The 17,888-nt window shown below is 39.4% G+C and overlaps 1 pseudogene; it reads left to right on the top strand.

Moving 5' to 3' along the window:
• The first annotated feature begins 11,849 nt into the window (after window positions 1–11,849).
• Window positions 11,850–17,580, top strand: LOC147028147 (uncharacterized; annotated as a pseudogene).
• Window positions 17,581–17,888: the final 308 nt, after the last annotated feature.

The raw sequence follows: 17,888 nt of genomic DNA, 5'->3' as shown, positions 1-17,888 counted from the left end.
CAGATATGTTTAAAATCCCATATAACGGATGTATTTGAAATCCCCCACACCGGATGTGATTAAAATCCCCAACACTGCATGTGTTTAAAATCCCCTACACCGGATGTGTTTGAAATCACCCTTAAACAAATGTGTTTGAAATCCCCCTTAAACAAATGTGTTTGAAATCCCCTCAAACAAATGTGTTTGAAATCCCCTCAAACAAATGTGTTTGAAATCCCCTTCAAACATATGTGTTTGAAATCCCCCTAAAACAAATGTGTTTGAAATCCCTCTTAAGCAAATGTGTTAAAAATCCCCTACACCAGATGTGTTTAAAATCCCCTACACCGGATGTGTTTAAAATCCCCCACACCGGATGAGTTTAAAATCCCCCATACCGGATGTGTTAATAATCTCCAATACCGGATGTGTTTAAAATCCCCAAACCGGATGTGTTTAGAATCCCCCATACCGGATGTGTTTCGAATCTCCAATATCGGATGTGTTTAAAATCTCCAATACCGGATGTGTTTAAAATCCCCTATACCGGATGTGTTTAAAATCGCCTATACCGGATGTGTTTGAAATCCCCCTTTAACAAATGTGTTTGAAATCCCCCTTAAACAAATGTGTTTGAAATCCCCCTTAAACAAATGTGTTTGAAATCCCCCTTAAACAAATGTGTTTGAAATCCCCCTGAAACAAATGTGTTTGAAATCACCCTTAAGCAAATGTGTTTGTTTAAAATCCCCTATACCGGATGCGTTTAAAATCCCCGATACTGTATGCGTTTAAAATCTTCAATACCGGATATGTTGAAAATCCGCTATAGCGGACATGTTTAAAATCCACTATACCGGATGTGTTTAAAATCCCCGATACCGGATGTGTTTAAAATCCCCGATACCGGATGTGTTTAAAATCCCCTATACCGGATGTGTTTAAAATCCCCAATACCGGATGTGTTTAAAATCCCCAAAACCGGATGTGTTCAAAATCCCCTGTACCTGATGTGCCTAAAATCCCCTGAACCGGATGTGGTCAAAATCCTCTGTACCGGATGTGTTTAAAATCCCCATTACCGCATGTGTTTAAAATCCCCGAAACCGGATGTGTTTAAAATCTCCAATACCAGATGTGTTTAAAATCCCCAACACCGGAGGTGTTTAAAATCCCCTATACCGGATGTGTTTAAAATCCCTTCCACCAGATGTGTTTCAAATCCCCGACACCGGATGTGTTTAAAATCACCAATACCGGATGTGTTTAAAATCCCCTAAACCAAATGTGTTTAAAATCCCCAACACTGGATGTGTTTAAAATCCCGTATCCCGGATGGGTTTAAAATCTACAATACCAGATGTGTTTAAAATCTCCAATACCGGATGTGTTTAAAATCACGTACACCGGATGTGTTTAAAATCCTGTTTACCGGATGTGTTTAAAATCCCCTTTCCCGGATGTGTTTAAAATCCCCTGCACCGGATGTGTTTAAAATCCCGTATACCGGATATGTTGAAAATCCCGTATTGCGGATATGTTTAAAATCCCCTGCACCGGATGTGTTTAAAATCCCGTATACCGAATATGTTGAAAATCCGCGATAGCGGACATGTTTAAAATCCCCGATACCGGATGTGTTTAAAATCCCCGATACCGGATGTGTTTAAAATCCCCGATACCGGATGTGTTTAAAATCCCCTATACCGGATGTGTTTAAAATCCCCAATACCGAATGTGTTTAGAATCTCCAATACCGGATGTGTTTAGAATCTCCAATTACGGATGTGTTTAAAATCTCCAATACCGGATGTGCTTTAAATCCACAACACCGGATGCGTTTAAAATCTCCGATACCGGATGTGTTTAAAATCCCCGATCCCGGATGTGTTTAAAATCCCCGATACCGGATGCGTTTAAAATCCCCTCTACCGGATGTGTTTAAAATCCCCTATACCGGATGTGTTTAAAATCCCCTATACCGGATGTGTTTAAAATCGCCTATAGCGGATGTGTTTAAAATCTCCAATACTGGATGTGTTTAAAATCCCTATACTGGATGTGTTTAAAATCCACTATACCGGATGTGTTTAAAATCCCCCATAACGGATGTGTTTAGAATTTCCAATACCTGATGTGTTTAAAATTTCCAATACCGGATGTGTTTAAAATCTCCAATACCGGATGTGTTTAAAATCCCCTATTCCGGATCTGTTTAAAATCACCAACACCGGATGTGTTTAAGATCCCCCATACCGGATGTGTTTAAAATCCCCTATTCCGGATCTGTTTAAAATCACCAACACCGGATGTGTTTAAAATCCCCCATTCCGGATGTGTTTAAAATCCCCGAAACCGGATGTGTTTAAAATCACCTATACCGGATGTGTTTAAAATCCCCCAAACCAAATGTGTTTAAAATCCCCAACACTGGATGTGTTTAAAATCCCGTATCCCGGATGGGTTTAAAATCTACAATACCAGATGTGTTTAAAATCCCCGATACCGGATGTGTTTAAAATCCCCGATACCGGATGTGTTTAAAATCCCCGATACCGGATGTGTTTAAAATCCCCTATACCGGATGTGTTTAAAATCCCCAATACCGAATGTGTTTAGAATCTCCAATACCGGATGTGTTTAGAATCTCCAATTACGGATGTGTTTAAAATCTCCAATACCGGATGTGCTTTAAATCCACAACACCGGATGCGTTTAAAATCTCTGATACCGGATGTGTTTAAAATCCCCGATACCGGATGCGTTTAAAATCCCCGATACCGGATGCGTTTAAAATCCCCTATACCGGATGTGTTCAAAATCCACCATACAGGATGTGTTTAGAATCTCCAATTACGGATGTGTTTAAAATCTCCAATACCGGATGTGCTTTAAATCCACAACACCGGGAGCGTTTAAAATCTCCGATACCGGATGTGTTTAAAATCCCCGATACCGGATGCGTTTAAAATCCCCGATACCGGATGCGTTTAAAATCCCCTATACCGGATGTGTTTAAAATCCCCTATACCGGATGTGTTTAAAATCCCCTATAGCGGATGTGTTTAAAATCTCCAATACCGGATGTGTTTAAAATCCCCTATACCGGATGCGTTTAAAATCTCCGATACCGGATGTGTTTAAAATCCCCGATACCGGATGCGTTTAAAATCCCCTATACCGGATGTGTTTAAAATCCCCTATACCGGATGTGTTTAAAATCCCCTATACTGGATGTGTTTAAAATCCCCTATAGCGGATGTGTTTAAAATCTCCAATACTGGATGTGTTTAAAATCCCCTATACCGGATGTGTTTAAAATCCACTATACCGGATGTGTTTAAAATCCCCCATTACGGATGTGTTTAGAATCTCCAATACCTGATGTGTTTAAAATTTCCAATACCGGATGTGTTTAAAATCTCCAATACCGGATGTGTTTAAAATCGCCGATACCGGATGTGCTTGATATCCCCCTTAAACAAATGTGTTTGAAATCCCCCATAAACAAATGTGTTTGAAATCACCCTCCAAAAAAATGTGTTTGAAATCCCCCTTAAGCAAATGTGTTTGTTTAAAATCCCCAATACCGGATGTGTTTAAAATCTCCGATAACGGATGTGTTGAAAATTCCCGAAACCGGATGTGTTTAAAATCTCCAATACCGGATGTGCTTAAAATCCACAATACCGGATGTGTTTAAAATCCCCAATACCGGATGTGTTTAAAATCCCCAAAACCAGAAGTGTTTAAAATCCCCAATACCGGATGTGTTTGAAATCCCCCATACTGGACGTGTTAAAAATCTGCAATACCAGATGTGTTTTAAATCCCCTATACCGGATGTGTTTAAAATCTCCAATACCAGATATGTTTAAAATCCCATATAACGGATGTATTTGAAATCCCCCACACCGGATGTGTTTTAAATCCCCTACACCGGATGTGTTTGAAATCACCCTTAAACAAATGTGTTTGAAATCCCCCTTAAACAAATGTGTTTGAAATCCCCCTCAAACAAATGTGTTTGAAATCCCCCTCAAACAAATGTGTTTGAAATCCCCCTCAAACAAATGTGTTTGAAATCCCCCTCAAACATATGTGTTTGAAATCCCCCTAAAACAAATGTGTTTGAAATCCCCCTTAAGCAAATGTGTTAAAAATCCTCTACACCAGATGTGTTTAAAATCCTCTACACCGGATGTGTTTAAAATCCCCCACACCGGATGAGTTTAAAATCCCCCATACCGGATGTGTTTATAATCTCCAATACCGGATGTGTTTAAAATCCCCAAACCGGATGTGTTTAAAATCCCCTATACCGGATGTGTTTAAAATCTCCAATACCAGATATGTTTAAAATCCCATATAACGGATGTATTTGAAATCCCCCACACCGGATGTGATTAAAATCCCCAACACTGCATGTGTTTAAAATCCCCTACACCGGATGTGTTTGAAATCACCCTTAAACAAATGTGTTTGAAATCCCCCTTAAACAAATGTGTTTGAAATCCCCCTCAAACAAATGTGTTTGAAATCCCCCTCAAACAAATGTGTTTGAAATCCCCTTCAAACATATGTGTTTGAAATCCCCCTAAAACAAATGTGTTTGAAATCCCTCTTAAGCAAATGTGTTAAAAATCCCCTACACCAGATGTGTTTAAAATCCCCTACACCGGATGTGTTTAAAATCCCCCACACCGGATGAGTTTAAAATCCCCCATACCGGATGTGTTAATAATCTCCAATACCGGATGTGTTTAAAATCCCCAAACCGGATGTGTTTAGAATCCCCCATACCGGATGTGTTTCAATCTCCAATATCGGATGTGTTTAAAATCTCCAATACCGGATGTGTTTAAAATCCCCTATACCGGATGTGTTTAAAATCGCCTATACCGGATGTGTTTGAAATCCCCCTTTAACAAATGTGTTTGAAATCCCCCTTAAACAAATGTGTTTGAAATCCCCCTTAAACAAATGTGTTTGAAATCCCCCTTAAACAAATGTGTTTGAAATCCCCCTGAAACAAATGTGTTTGAAATCACCCTTAAGCAAATGTGTTTGTTTAAAATCCCCTATACCGGATGCGTTTAAAATCCCCGATACTGTATGCGTTTAAAATCTTCAATACCGGATATGTTGAAAATCCGCTATAGCGGACATGTTTAAAATCCACTATACCGGATGTGTTTAAAATCCCCGATACCGGATGTGTTTAAAATCCCCGATACCGGATGTGTTTAAAATCCCCTATACCGGATGTGTTTAAAATCCCCAATACCGGATGTGTTTAAAATCCCCAAAACCGGATGTGTTCAAAATCCCCTGTACCTGATGTGCCTAAAATCCCCTGAACCGGATGTGGTCAAAATCCTCTGTACCGGATGTGTTTAAAATCCCCATTACCGCATGTGTTTAAAATCCCCGAAACCGGATGTGTTTAAAATCTCCAATACCAGATGTGTTTAAAATCCCCAACACCGGAGGTGTTTAAAATCCCCTATACCGGATGTGTTTAAAATCCCTTCCACCAGATGTGTTTCAAATCCCCGACACCGGATGTGTTTAAAATTACCAATACCGGATGTGTTTAAAATCCCCTAAACCAAATGTGTTTAAAATCCCCAACACTGGATGTGTTTAAAATCCCGTATCCCGGATGGGTTTAAAATCTACAATACCAGATGTGTTTAAAATCTCCAATACCGGATGTGTTTAAAATCACGTACACCGGATGTGTTTAAAATCCTGTTTACCGGATGTGTTTAAAATCCCCTTTCCCGGATGTGTTTAAAATCCCCTGCACCAGATGTGTTTAAAATCCCGTATACCGGATATGTTGAAAATCCCGTATTGCGGATATGTTTAAAATCCCCTGCACCGGATGTGTTTAATATCCCGTATACCGAATATGTTGAAAATCCGCGATAGCGGACATGTTTAAAATCCCCGATACCGGATGTGTTTAAAATCCCCGATACCGGATGTGTTTAAAATCCCCGATACCGGATGTGTTTAAAATCCCCTATACCGGATGTGTTTAAAATCCCCAATACCGAATGTGTTTAGCATCTCCAATACCGGATGTGTTTAGAATCTCCAATTACGGATGTGTTTAAAATCTCCAATACCGGATGTGCTTTAAATCCACAACACCGGATGCGTTTAAAATCTCCGATACTGGATGTGTTTAAAATCCCCGATCCCGGATGTGTTTAAAATCCCCGATACCGGATGCGTTTAAAATCCCCTCTACCGGATGTGTTTAAAATCCCCTATACCGGATGTGTTTAAAATCCCCTATACCGGATGTGTTTAAAATCGCCTATAGCGGATGTGTTTAAAATCTCCAATACTGGATGTGTTTAAAATCCCCTATACTGGATGTGTTTAAAATCCACTATACCGGATGTGTTTAAAATCCCCCATAACGGATGTGTTTAGAATTTCCAATACCTGATGTGTTTAAAATTTCCAATACCGGATGTGTTTAAAATCTCCAATACCGGATGTGTTTAAAATCCCCTATTCCGGATCTGTTTAAAATCACCAACACCGGATGTGTTTAAGATCCCCCATACCGGATGTGTTTAAAATCCCCTATTCCGGATCTGTTTAAAATCACCAACACCGGATGTGTTTAAAATCCCCCATTCCGGATGTGTTTAAAATCCCCGAAACCGGATGTGTTTAAAATCACCTATACCGGATGTGTTTAAAATCCCCCAAACCAAATGTGTTTAAAATCCCCAACACTGGATGTGTTTAAAATCCCGTATCCCGGATGGGTTTAAAATCTACAATACCAGATGTGTTTAAAATCTCCAATACCGGATGTGTTGAAAATCCCCTTTTCCGGATGTGTTTAAAATCTGCAATACCGGATGTGTTTAAAATCCCGTACACCGGATGTGTTTGAAATCCTGTTTACCGGATGTGTTTAAAATCCCCTTTCCCGGATGTGTTTAAAATCCCCTGCACCGGATGTGTTTAAAATCCCGTATACCGAATATGTTGAAAATCCGCGATAGCGGACATGTTTAAAATCCCTGTACCGGATGTTTAAAATCCCCTATACCGGATGTGTTTAAAATCCCCTATACCGGATGTGTTTAAAATCCCCAATACCGGATGTGTTTAAAATCTCCAATACCGGATGTGTTTAAAATCCCCAAAATCCCCTGTACCTGAAGTGCCTAAAATCCCCTGAACCGGATGTGTTCAAAATCCTCTGTTCCGGATGTGTTCAAAATCCCCAGCACCGGATGTGTTCAAAATCCCCAGCACCGGATGTGTTCAAAATCCCCTTTTCCAGATGTGTTCAAAATCCACCATACCGGATGTGTTTAGAATCTCCAATAGCGTATGCGATTAAAATCTCCAATACCAGATGTGTTTAGAATCTCCAATTACGGATGTGTTTAAAATCACCAATACCGGATGTGCTTTAAATCCACAACACCGGATGCGTTTAAAATCTCCGATACTGGATGTGTTTAAAATCCCCGATACCGGATGCATTTAAAATCCCCGATACCGGATGCATTTAAAATCCCCTATAACGGATGTGTTTAAAATCCCCTATACCGGATGTGTTTAAAATCCCCTGCACCGGATGTGTTTAAAATCCCGTATACCGGATATGTTGAAAATCCCGTATTGCGGATATGTTTAAAATCCCCTGCACCGGATGTGTTTAAAATCCCGTATACCGAATATGTTGAAAATCCGCGATAGCGGACATGTTTAAAATCCCCGATACCGGATGTGTTTAAAATCCCCTATACCGGATGTGTTTAAAATCCACTATACCAGATGTGTTTAAAATCCCCAATACCGGATGTGTTTAAAATCTCCAATACCGGATGTGTTTAAAATCCCCAAAATCCCCTGTACCTGAAGTGCCTAAAATCCCCTGAACCGGATGTGTTCAAAATCCGCCATACCGGATGTGTTTAGAATCTCCAATACCGGATGTGTTTAGAATCTCCAATTACGGATGTGTTTAAAATCTCCAATACCGGATGTGCTTTAAATCCACAACACCGGATGCGTTTACAATCTCCGATACCGGATGTGTTTAAAATCCCCGATCCCGGATGTGTTTAAAATCCCCGATACCGGATGCGTTTAAAATCCCCTCTACCGGATGTGTTTAAAATCCCCTATACCGGATGTGTTTAAAATCCCCTATACCGGATGTGTTTAAAATCCCCTATAGCGGGTGTGTTTAAAATCTCCAATACTGGATGTGTTTAAAATCCCCTATACTGGATGTGTTTAAAATCCACTATACCGGATGTGTTTAAAATCCCCCATAACGGATGTGTTTAGAATCTCCAATACCTGATGTATTTAAAATTTCCAATACCGGATGTGTTTAAAATCTCCAATACCAGATGTGTTTAAAATCTCCAATACCGGATGTGTTTAAAATCGCCGATACCAGATGTGCTTGATATCCCCCTCAAACAAATGTGTTTGAAATCCCCCATAAACAAATGTGTTTGAAATCACCCTCCAAAAAAATGTGTTTGAAATCCCCCTTCAACAAATGTGTTTGAAATCCCCCTTAAGCAAATGTGTTTGTTTAAAATCCCCAATACCGGATGTGTTTAAAATCCCCGATAACGGATGTGTTGAAAATCCCCGAAACCGGATGTGTTTAAAATCTCCAATACCGGATGTGCTTAAAATCCACAATACCGGATGTGTTTAAAATCCCCAAAACCGGAAGTGTTTAAAATCCCCAATACCGGATGTGTTTGAAATCCCCCATACCGGACGTGTTAAAAATTTGCAATACCAGATGTGTTTAAAATTCCCTGCACCGGATGTGTTAAAATCCCCTATACCGGATGTGTTTAAAATCCCCTATACCGGATGTGTTTAAAATCTCCAATACCAGATATGTTTAAAATCCCATATAACGGATGTATTTGAAATCCCCCACACCGGATGTGATTAAAATCCCCAACACTGCATGTGTTTAAAATCCCCTACACCGGATGTGTTTGAAATCACCCTTAAACAAATGTGTTTGAAATCCCCCTCAAAGAAATGTGTTTGAAATCCCCTTCAAACATATGTGTTTGAAATCCCCCTAAAACAAATGTGTTTGAAATCCCTCTTTGGCAAATGTGTTAAAAATCCCCTACACCAGATGTGTTTAAAATCCCCTACACCGGATGTGTTTAAAATCCCCTCCACCGGATGAGTTTAAAATCCCCCATACCGGATGTGTTAATAATCTCCAATACCGGATGTGTTTAAAATCCCCAAACCGGATGTGTTTAGAATCCCCCATACCGGATGTGTTTCGAATCTCCAATATCGGATGTGTTTAAAATCTCCAATACCGGATGTGTTTAAAATCCCCTATACCGGATGTGTTTAAAATCGCTTATACTGGATGTGTTTGAAATCCCCCTTAAACAAATGTGTTTGAAATCCCCCTTAAACAAATGTGTTTGAAATCCCCCTTAAACAAATGTGTTTGAAATCCCCCTTCAACAAATGTGTTTGAAATCACCCTTAAGCAAATGTGTTTGTTTAAAATCCCCTATACCGGATGCGTTTAAAATCCCCGATACTGGATGCGTTTAAAATCTCCAATACCGGATATGTTGAAAATCCGCTATCGCGGACATGTTTAAAATCCACTATACCGGATGTGTTTAAAATCCCCGATACCGGATGTGTTTAAAATCCCCTATACCGGATGTGTTTAAAATCCCCTATACCGCATGTGTTTAAAATCCTGTTTACCGGATGTGTCTAAAATCCCGTATAACGGATGTGTTTAAAATCCCCTACACCAGATGTGTTTAAAATCCCCTACACCGGATGTGTTTAAAATCCGCTATTCCGGATGTGTTTAAAATCCCCAATACCGGATGTGTTCAAAATCCCATGTACCGGATGTGTTCAAAATCCCCAATACCGGATGTGTTTAAAATTCCCAATTCCCGGATGTGTTTAAAATCCCCTATCCCGGATGCGTTTAAAATCTGAAATACCGGATGTGTTTTAAATCCCGTACACCGGATGTGTTTAAAATCCCCTCAACCAAATGTGTTTAGAATCCCCAACACTGGATGTGTTAAAAATCCCTTATCCCGGATGTGTTTAAAATCTACAATACCGGATGTGTTTAAAATCCCCTATACCGGATATGTTTAAAATCTCCCACACTGGATGTGTTTAAAATCCCCTATACCGGATGTGTTTAAAATCTGCAATCCCGGATGTATTTAAAATCCAGAACACCGGATGTGTTTAAAATCCTGTTTACCGGATGTGTTTAAAATCCTGTATAACGGATGTGTTTAAAATCCCCTACACCAGATGTGTTTAAAATCCCCAATACTGGATGTGTTTTAAATCCCCCACACCGGATGTGCTTAAAATCCCCTATACCGGATGTGTTCAAAATCCCCTATACCGGATGTGTTTAAAATCCCCTATACCGGATGTGTTTAAAATCCCCAATACCGGATGTGTTCAAAATCCCCTATACCAGATGTGTTTCAAATCCCCTATACCGGATGTGTTTAAAATCCCCAATACCGGATGTGTTTAAAATATCCAATTCCGGATGTGTTTGAAATCCCCTATGCGAGATGTATTTGAAATCCCCTGCACTGGATGTGTTTGAAATTGCCAATACCAAATGTGTTTGTAATCCCCATACTTGATGTTTGAAACCTCCTTTGTCATCAACTACCCCAGAAGTGTTTGAATCTCCCTTTGTTATCCCTATACCTGTTGTGTTTGAAATCCCCTTTGCAATCCCCTTTCCCAGATGTTTTTGAAACCTCCTTTCTAAACCCCTACACCAGATGTGTTTGAATCCCCCTTTGTAATCCCCTCTCCCTTTTGTGTCTGAAACCCCTTTGTAATCCCCTGTACCAGATGTTTGAAACCCCCTTTGTAATCCCCTCCACCAGATGTGTTTGAAATCCCCTTTTTATTCCCCTTTCCCAGATGTGTTTGAAACCCCTTTGTAATCCCCTATACCAGATGTGTTTGAAATTCCCTGAACTCGATGTGTTTGAAACCCCCTTTGTAATCCCCTCTATGTGTTTGAAATCCCCTTTTTATTCCCCTATACCAGATGTGTTTGAAATCCCTTTGTAATCCCCTATACCAGATGTGTTTGAAATTCCCTGAACTCGATGTGTTTGAAACCCCCTTGTAATCCCCTCTATGTGTTTGAAATCCCCTTTTTATTCCCCTATACCAGATGTGTTTGAAACCCCTTTGTAATCCCCTATACCAGATGTGTTTGAAATTCCCTGAACTCGATGTGTTTGAAACCCCCTTTGTAATCCCCTCTATGTGTTTGAAATCCCCTTTTTATTTCCCTATACCAGATGTGTTTGAAACCCCCTATACCAGATGTGTTTGAAATCCCCTTTATAATCCCCTATATCAGATGTGTTTGAAACCCCCTTTTTATTCCCCTATACCAGATGTTTTTGACATCCCATATTCCGGATGTGTTTGAAACCTCCTTTATAATCCCCTATACCAGATGTGTTTGAAGCTCCCAATGCCGGATGTGTTTGTCCATTATCTACTAACTCTATTCCTCTTTGATGAGTACCTTTTGTGATTGAGATTATATCATACAGAGGTGTTGGTTGCATTTGTTTCTTAATTATGGAAGAGTTTCCATAAAATTAATATTAGGGTCATCGATTTATGACGTATACAAAGGGTGGGCTTGGGGTGTAATCGAGGGAATATCATTCAGAAGAAATGATGAGCAGAGGATTTAAAAGTGAAACAACTGAAAAACATTTTATCCTCATTCTGATCATATAATTACCTCCGCCACCGAATCGGAAGATATAGGGATGAGGAGATACATGGAGTGTGATGAAGAGTTGAAGTACAAGAAAGGAAGGGGATGGATCTGCATGTGGCATGCTAGGGCCTGGGGTCATGGGAAGGGTGAAAAACTTGGAGCCATATTTATGTACATTTTAAATGGGTGGGCTCATATTACATGAAAAGCCAGGATGTGAAAAGATAATCATGTACTTTTACCGGAATCACAGTGACGTTATCACGTTAGATAATTCCAGCTTCTATATCTAGCGAATGGACATCTGGCCAAGATTCCATCTCGATTTTGTTAAATTCATCATAAACTGAGACACTGATAAAATATCCGCACAGATTGGAGCTTTGACGGATGTCCGGAACACACACACACACACACACACACACACACACACACACACACACACACACACACACACACACACACACACACACACACACACACACACACACACACACACACACACACACACTTTTGAGCTCAGTCTGGGTTCGGTTCCCGACCGACGATAAGCTGCGAGGTCAGTTTGAGGATTCACAAGCACGGCGTTATATTACAAATGCCTCGGCTGAACGTTAAGCCGGGTGTCCTCTCTGCTAGCATTATATTACAGAGATTTTTTTAGCATGATCATGAAGAAACCGATATCCTCAACAAATTCGTGCTATGTCCATTTTAACATCATGTCTGACCAGTCAGTTCATTAAAAACTTGGGCCAAAAACTTTGTCGTCTGACCCCACAATTAACTGCAAATAATCGGAGATAGTAGTAATTGTAGTAGTAGTAGTAGTAGTAGTGGTATTATCAGTGCTTTGGCAGTCGAGGATCTTATACAGTGACCTCTACTCTTTTCAAAAGGCACAGTAGGATCGAAAACGTCCTAAAAGGACCACTAATAGGAATTCCATCAAGTTTAACATTGCCTCCAAAAGATGCCAAGCAAGTTTATCATCAGTTTGAGAGTCAAGCAAGCACTGGAGAGTTGTCGAATGTAAAGATACTGATCTCTGAGCTACCCTGGCAACCCGTTGAATAAATGGATGTAATTATATGGGATTTGCAATTCTGGTGTTGGCGCAGTGGTTAGGGCAACGGCTTGGGATCCAAAAGGTCCTGAGTTCAAGCCCCGTTGGGCCACTGAATTAATACACCAGGGGATTGACTCAGCCTGTCATCCTTCCGAGGTTGGCGAAATGAGTACCAGTGTACTGGGCCGGTGTATACCCCGGTTAAAATAGGTGTACCATATCCATGCGTTGTAAGAGGCGACCAGGGTTACGTCAGGAAGGGCATCCGGCGTAAAAACATGTGCCAAATCACTATGCGGATCATACGGATGATCCGCTGTGGCGACCCCGAACAGGAGCAGCCGAAAGAAGAAGAAGAAGAAGAATTATATGGGATTTGTATCTGGGGTCACAACGTCATAAATAAAGTACTCAGACCAAAACACCAAGCGAGCTGTTCTTTCTCCATCAGTGAAAGACCTGCTCCATAACGGACAACAAAAGCAATCGATCCAGAAGAACTTGGACTGTGATTAAAGAGCCGAAGGTCACAAAAAAGAATCGTCTGTTCATACGATCAAGCACAATCTATTATTTTGTCTTGTTGCCATCTTGTTCGAGTCTTCTTAGAGAGTCGAAGTATCGGGGGTTTTTTGTTTTTACTTACGAAATCGAAAGAAATCGAAAGATTTCGTAAGTATATTGATGCCTTCCGTTTCTGTTTGTTTGTTTGTTTGTTTGTAGGCACGATAACTCGAGAACGGAAGAACCGACCAATGTCAAATTACACCACGTGATTCATGAGGGTGATGGCTAATGCTGATTAGATTTTGGTCAAAATTGGTCAAAGGTCAAGGTCACAGTGAGGTCAAACATAATTCCGTAAATTCATGTGGAGAAATGGAGTATTTTTGCTTCGCTCGACGTTACGAGTTCGTTTTAACTTCGATTTTAATTTTTTCTTCGGTTTTTGCGATCGCTTAGGACGGTTAAAACTCGGTTGTCGAAATTCTGGAACAGCGATGAATAACTGATATATATATATATATATATATATATATATATATATATATATATATATATATATATATATATATATAATAAATAATAAGTGTTTTATCAGATTCTTCTGAAAAGTAATACACCTATTATCTGGCATATCCTGCTGGTACTGAATCACTTTTTTAAAAATAAAAACAAAAAAATGGAATTTTTATAAGAAATCTAGTTTTTGTCTGGGACTCATTATCTGCAAACCACAGTGTAAAATCGTAGACAACAACTAATTCAGAATTCAAGCTCCCCTTGGGCTTCTGACTGATTCATGCTTTTATTAGACAAGGTCAGAGGTCAAGTTGACGATTTCGTAAGTACCAGTCTATGACTGCTTGTTTGTTTGTTTGTAGGCACGATAACTCGAGAACGGAAGAAGCTACCAATGTCAAATTACACCACGTGATTCAGAAGGGTGATGGCTAGTGCTGATTAGATTTTGGTCAAAATCGGTCAAAGGTCAAGGTCACGGTGAGGTCAAATATTCGATTTTTGATGGTTTGGTACAGATAACTCGAGAACGAAAGAAGCTACCAATGTCAAATTACACCACGTGATTCAGGAGGCTGATGGCTAGTGCTGATTAGATTTTGGTCAAAATCGGTCAAAGGTCAAGGTCACAGTGAGGTCAAACATCCAAAACATTCGATTTTTGATGGTTTGGTACAGAATCATCGGAGAAACTTCTGGTTTGTGTCGCTACCTTCTCAAGAGACAGCTTTTATTAGACAAGGTCAGAGGTCAAGTTGACGATTTCATAAGTACCAGTCTATGACTGCTTGTTTGTTTGTTTGTTTGTTTGTAGGCACGATAACTCGAGAACGGAAGAAGCTACCAATGTCAAATTACACCACGTGATTCAGGAGGGTGATTGCAAGTGCTGATTAGATTTTGGTCGAAATCAGTCAAAGGTCAAGGTCACAGTGAGGTCAAACATCCAAAACATTCGATTTTTGATGGTTTGGTACAGAATCATCGTAGAAACTTCTTGTTTGCGTCACGACCTTCTCTAGAGACAGCTTTTATTCGACAAGGTCAGAGGTCAAGTTGACGATTTCTAAGTACCAGTCTATGACTGCTTGTTTATTTATTTATTGTTTTTTTTGTTTGTTTACACTGTCGAGGCTCGTATGAGAGCTAATACAACGAAACACACAAAAAGGGAAGCAGGAGACAGGAGGGACAGGAGAGGGAAGGAAAAAAACAGTGGGGAACAGAGACATGAGATCTGTGGAAGGGAGAGGGATGGGGTGAGGTGCACAGGGTAAACAAGATGGACATGACGGGGACTTTCAGTAATTTTGCACTGTATCATTGTGTATATCATACCGTGATCCAAATCTGAAAGGACAAACGAGATGGTTCAAAAGTATATTGGAGTCATAATACACTTTATCACATGAGAACTATAAAGTGCCTTTAGAAAGTCTACACCCCCCTTTCAAAATTTTCACCTCTTGTCACATTATCGCCAGGAATTCAATTGCATTAAATCAGACTTTTTCCACATCATAACCCCCAACTTCCAAGTGAAAAACAAATTCTACAAATTACAGAAATTTAATTAAAAATACAAAACTGGAATATCTTGGTTGGATAAATGTCCACCCCCCTCCCACTCCCCCCTAAGAAAGCAATTGAAAATTAGCTCAGGTGTAACCAATCACCTTCAAAATCTCACACCAATTAACTTAGTCCATGAGCCACACCCAGCAATTTTTGGCCACCGAAAGGAATAATGCTCATCATAATTTTTGGCAGGGTATATATATATATATATATATATATATATATATATATATATATATATATATATATATATATATATATATATATATATATATATGTGTATATATATATATATATATATATATATATATATATATATATATATATATATATATATATCTGCAGTCAGAAAATATGTGATAGCATTGTATGGGTGGGAGTCTTTTGTGTGTTTTTAGCCATTTCGTAAGCCCATCCTAAAATAAACTTTTCTGAAATCGGCGTAAGACAGAAGAAGACATTCCATTTAAAACTCGTGGTTTTCTCTTATTATAGGCTATATCGTCTTGAAAATTGTTAGGCACGTCGCTCATGTTATTTGCTTTTCAAAACAGTTGTTAAAACTAGCCTAGCATTTAGTGTTTGCAATTACAGGCACTGATGATCCAGTGCTGATACATTGCAGAACATATGATTTTGTTTTCATTAAAAGTGGTATGGAAGTTTTTTGCCCATACCCTAATTAATGGATACCATGTTTAAATACGTAAATTTGAAGAAAATTTAATCATAAACTAAAATAACAAAATATATTTTAAGTTCGATGTGCATTATAAATATTATTGTTATTATTGTTACCCCACCCCCCCCCCCCCAAACGAAAAATACAGCAAATCAAGGAAAATTTGTTACTTTTAGTTTTTCTTGCATACAGGCTACAAATACATTGATAAAAACATCTTAAATGATTTGAAGGTTCATGATTTTATGTGTGCATATAATGTATTAATATAATGTATAAATCATCAACATCAATGTATAAATCATGCATAAATATAATAATTTTTGTGTACGGTATGTTTTTACCAGATATGTTAATCTGATTTTATTTTCTGTTTCAGGTATTTTGGTGGTGGTGGTGGTGATTACAGTTCTGCACCAGAAGTGGCCAAGATAACCCCTTTTATTTGCTTCAGAATGGAAAAGCCTCAGTACAAGGCATCTGCTAAAAAATCAATGTATCATACACATGGCAGCATCCAAAGAAGATGATGAACATTTAGTCAGTCCTCAAAGCTATGACTCATGGCTAACCTTACTTAAAGCAGCCAAAGTGAGAAACCATTCACCTATTTTAGACATTTCCAAACAGCTTGAAGATGAAGAAGTCTCAAAAATCTTCTATCACCAGAAATGCCGAAACCTCTTCACCATGGAGAGATTTGGAGAATGAAAAGGAAAGCAGCTGAAAGCCTTACTGATGAGGCTGGCAGTAGTGGGAGTACATCAAAAAGGCCCAATAGAAGATCGTCATCAGAAGGAAGGGTGTACGATCCGATCTGCATTTTCTGTAACAAGGTCAAGTTTCAAAAACGCTCCAAATCACGTGAAAGCTTACACAAGCTGTACAACGAAGAGCAGACCAAACATTATGAGAATGTGCCATCCAAAAGGGAGATGAAAACATTCTTGCAGTAACAAGTAGAGACATAGTTGCCACAGAGGCACACTATCATGTTTCGTGCTCTAAGAATTATACAAGAATCAAGAAAATAGAACATGAGTGCAAAGATAAGAATGAGAAAGAAAATGGTGGTGACAAACTGTATCAAAGGGTTGAAAGAGAAGCTTATAAAGACCTTTTCAAGTAGATCAGAACTGATATCATTTCCAACAAAAACATTGTACCAATCACTTCTTTGACCACGAAGCTGGAGTCCTTCATGCGGTCTGGTGGAGTTGAACACCTGCATGATTGCACGAGGAAGCACATTCGCAGAAAACTGGAATCTGAGCTTGGAGAATCAGTAGATATATTCCAGATGACAAGGGAAAGTTGTTGATGGTTCCTGACAGTGTATCATTCAAGGATGTAGTCTTGGAAAATCAAATCCTTCAAAGGGAGCTCAGAGTTTGGAAGACAAATCGACCAATATCAACAAGATTATAGATCATACTTCATCACATATCCGATCAGTCATCAGACAGGACATGACACCCACTCCCGAGCCGTTCCATCCGTTCAATGTGAATACTAGTGCTCACATCGCCATACCAAATGAACGAGAGCAGTTACTTGTTGTGCTTCTCACAGGAGATCCTGACACAAATATTCAAGCACACAGAATCAGCACTCTGGTCCAGTCATTGAGCTGGGACCTCATATATGCTGTGACATGTGGACAGCATAAACCACCTAAACATCTACTGCTTCCGAATGCGGTTAAAACACTCACTGGAAACGTTGAGCTCACCCAG

The sequence above is a fragment of the Eptatretus burgeri genome, chromosome 4 (genome assembly GCF_056783735.1).
Source record: "Eptatretus burgeri isolate ZD-2024b chromosome 4, Ebu_testis_v1, whole genome shotgun sequence".
In the NCBI taxonomy this organism is placed as follows: domain Eukaryota; kingdom Metazoa; phylum Chordata; class Myxini; order Myxiniformes; family Myxinidae; genus Eptatretus; species Eptatretus burgeri.
This window is presented reverse-complemented; position numbering and strand designations above follow the sequence as displayed.